Consider the following 4,408-nt stretch of genomic DNA (forward strand, 5'->3'; position numbering starts at 1 on the left):
CTGAGGTGGGTCTATTGAATCCAATATTCTGTTGACTGGTGTAGTGTGGCCCTGAGTAGTTTCGAGTTCAAGCTGACTTAAGATTCAATTTCTGATTATTCGGAAGCTCATGGTGTATCTATAAAGCATAAGTAAGGTAGAAAAGCACTTCAGAACATAAATACATGCACTATATCTTTCTTTTAACTGCATAGCAGGCTTTCAAATATAATTTCTCGTTAATTGGATAACGGTGGTTATTTATAATAAATGCCTGTAATGTACTAGATATTACAGGTACTAGCCTGTACTGTGTAACTGTACTAACTGTTTTCGATATCCGTAATATTGTTTTCATTAATCATGATGTTTATCTCGTTGGGATCATTCGAGCAATGATTAATATGTGGATTAAAATTGTACGCGCTATGTTAAATGTTAAGCGATAAGCAATGAAGACTACAAAGGATTAAACAATGGTTATTTAAAGCAACAGTCGACCCAAGAACGGTTGTGTGAGCGGTGTCGGTATTTTTCAAACTCACATGGAAATGTTTTGAAAGGACCGATTTTTACTTTATGTCTATAGGTCCCCGGCTCCCACATGTCTCGGCGCCGAGTCGTATTGTAAAGGCAACTACAATCGCACATTATTGTTTCGACGGTATACCCTTTTTATTTCAGTTTTCATGGAAAACCGTACCTTTAAACATTTCAGTAATGGAAACGAAATTAAACAGAGTTTTACGTGTTATTTTTGCGTGCGAATTGTAACATGCGTTAAAATAGTCCTTTTTCTAAAGACAAGTAGAAATTAAATGCGATCCCATGCCATGTTTATATCTCGTTATTACTTTTTTTAGAAAAACATAAGACAAATTTAAGAATATATATATATATATAGGTTAAGTTTATAAATTAATTGTGATATAACAAAATGCTATTTAGAAATAGTTCCAGTAACTTTGTAGTAAAGAGCAACGACTAGTTTTATTACCTAAATGTATGATTAGAAGGTTTTCAGTTTTATATGTGATTTGTATAAAAATTTGTAACAAAAAAACTCTTTGGTTTGATCTTCATATTTGGCAACGTGCTTTAAAATGATGCCTTAGTTTAGATGGTCGATTGTCTAGCGCGTTTGTTCAGCTCCACTGCAAATCATTAGCTGGATAGAGATGGCCGCGGCGAACCACACTCTCTGTTTGCATTTGTAATTAATACACTGTTTGCACTTCTGATTTACGATAGCGTTTGTTGTGCTCTCCTAATGTGTTAATGGTTTCGAAAATTAACACCATTGTTCTTAGCATGACGACATATATTGTAATCATTTATATTTACCCACAAACATCAACACAAATAGTCGTGGGTTATTACAACAAAATAAAATTTCATGAGTGAACTTCACTGTTCACAATGAACATGCCTGAGTATGAACAAGATGTATAATTGTTCAATTATTTTTTGTAACTTTATTCTAATGTCTTGGAGGCGGAATTTACATAACCTTGAATGATGTGATTTTTTTAATTATACAAAAGTGAACTCGGAGGAGATCAGGGTGGAGTTTGACGTTTTGGTTTCGTGAAAAATTATCTTCCCGCCCTTCGTTCCGTCAGCTTGGCGCGACTCAGTATAGACTAAGGGCGTGGTGTCAGATCGACAGAATTTGCATATTTAGCGAAAAGTACAAAGACGCACGTCCCGCGCAGACAGATTGTGTTGGAGACGAATGATCCCGCGAACGATGAACGAGTTTCCTCTGTGAAAATTCTTACGAGATTTTTCCATAAATTATGCAGATTTGAGAAAATCTAAAACATTTATGATTTAACATCGCCTTGCTCAAATTATTGGTCTATAAATTTTGTGTATTTAGCATAATTTGTATATTTTGTAGCTCTAATAACAAATAAAAACAAGTTTGCTCAAAGATTGTTAAGAATCTTTCCGTAACTATTGATTTTGCCCAACAATTTCGGTTTATATATTCAAACGTTTGTTCAAGTTTCGGGCTATAATCACAAACTCATACACGTAGTGAAATTTTAATATTATTGCGTCTCACGTCCTCTAAAAGCAATAAAAATCCAGAAGTAAGTTTTGCGTGGAAAGTTTGGCTTTGCTTTAGCGAGGCGAGACGAGTGGAACGCAACCCGCGCTCCAAAGCCCTACAAGGAATAGGCGTGTGTGGAATGTATAATAAACAAGGAGATTAAAAACTAGAAACCCTGTCAAGTGCAGCATCACATCACCTCATACAGCTACTCGATCTAGTTATAGTAAAAGATTATTGAATCTTTTTCAGCTTAACCATAAATCGAAATGCTTATTCCTTTTTTAATCGTTTTCCAAAAACGTAACTACTCACGGACACACCCGTCAATCTGTGATTTAAGAAATTTTCATCTAGTCTGAAAAACTATACCCCATAGGTGTCCCCGTTACCATCAAGTTAAATCTGATGATGGAAGCTAAGTGAAATCGAGGAAATACCATTTAATTCACAGTAAATTCTCAGCCAGCCAAATCTTATGGTACTAGACTACCTCCTTTCTATATAGTATCATAAGCAGTATCATATACTACATACCTATTTACTTTCTTCTAGGCTTAGTTGGCACCGACTTCCAATGGATGAGTGGGTAGTGAATAAATTTTTCGCCATTGTGTAATTTTTGTAATAATTTTTTACTTTACAGTAAGTGGCCTGATTGTAGTACAACAGAAATTATCCACAGTTATTTGCAGATTTGTTATCGACCGCAAATGTAATTTAAGATTTCTATAAAAGCACACACACGAATGGTGTAATGTTACGTCACAGATAATTTTCTGTTTTTTTTTTTTATGTCATAGTCGGCATCGTGGCTGGTACATTGCCTGATGGTAAACGCTACCACCGCCCATGAACCGAAGAGAAGATTGACGAGAGGAATAAAGAAAAGGACTGGAAAGGGTAAGGAAAAGGATATAGGCCTCCGGCTCCCCCACTCACCGTACGAAACACAATAGCAAGCTATTATTTCACGCGGGTTTTCTGTGGTTGTGATATTTCCCTGGTGCGAGCTAGCCCAATTCGTGTCGAAGCGTGCTCGACTCCCACATTAAAAGGTGTAGAAGGTATACTTGTACCTATGAAATTTAGCTTTTGTATTTTTGAAATGCTATTGAAGTACCACATAAACTGTGACATGTATAAATTGTCATAGTTTGAGAACTACGTTACTCATATCTGTATTTTTGGAAAAATGAACGACGACGGCATTTATAGTTTAGAAAACCATTTCAGTAAGTGCATGTTACACTGTTCTGATACAACCTTCTGTTTGAAGCCAGTTTTAAAAACGTTATTTATAAAGGCGGTTAATAATAGTTAAAGCTTAGTTAAGGTATTCTTTTTTTGGGTAATGCCTTCGAAATCTGCAGCGTCTCGTGTAAATCCATTGCAAAATGTTTTCTTTTAACTCTCACAAATAAAGAGCTTAATTAAAATTGTAGGTAACTGCATGATCTTTTTTGAATAACAATTCAAGTTGTAAGTTTGGGAGTCGATAACGAATTGAGCCAGCTCGCACCGGGGTATGTACCATACCCCTACAGAAGATCAGCGTTAAATAGTAGCATACTGTGTCTCGATCAGTGAGTAGGCGACCTGGAAGCCAAAATCCTGTCCTTTACCCTTCCCAGTCCATTCCTTTATTTTCTTCGGCAATCCTTTCTTTATCCTTTACCCTTTAAAAGCGGGTAACGCATTTGGGTGATCGCTTACCACCAGATCATTTGCCGCAATTACATAAAAGAAAGTTTCTTACCTCTTTACAGATACTTTGCCGTGCTATTTATGTTTTTTATATTATTTACTAACCTTGCAAGCTTGCTGTCTTTTAAATAAATATTGCAATCGCGATAGTTAAATCCATATAGTCCTAGTAACATTAATTATCAGACTAAAAAATATTCCAAAAACATTTCCAGGTTAATTGGATCGTTATGAATATGTTCACGAAATAAAATGTGTTTTCATTTACGAGAAGGCAATATAATAAGCATTTTTCATGCGAATGCGATGTCTCAGGTGCTGGTCCGTATCTGAATATTGGAACGAGTGTGATCAGAATTGAGATGCATTTTTATTGTCACCTAGTGCCAATGAAGCTATGATATGTATTGATTCCATCGAAATTCCTTATGAATGCTATGTAAGTACGCTTGGTTACTTCAATGAAGATGGAGATAGGTTGAAATGTTCTCGTCCATAAGAAAAAGAGGTAATGTGAGAAATTAGAAGGACAATAAGATTTAACCTTAAATGGGAATACTGTAATTTTCAAAGTCAATAATCTTATATCTTTATATACCTAGTCTTGCCATAAATATTGTAATAAAGAAAAAAGAAAATTGTTAACTGCAAATAACATTTATT

This window comes from Zerene cesonia, chromosome 10 (genome assembly GCF_012273895.1).
Source record: "Zerene cesonia ecotype Mississippi chromosome 10, Zerene_cesonia_1.1, whole genome shotgun sequence".
In the NCBI taxonomy this organism is placed as follows: domain Eukaryota; kingdom Metazoa; phylum Arthropoda; class Insecta; order Lepidoptera; family Pieridae; genus Zerene; species Zerene cesonia.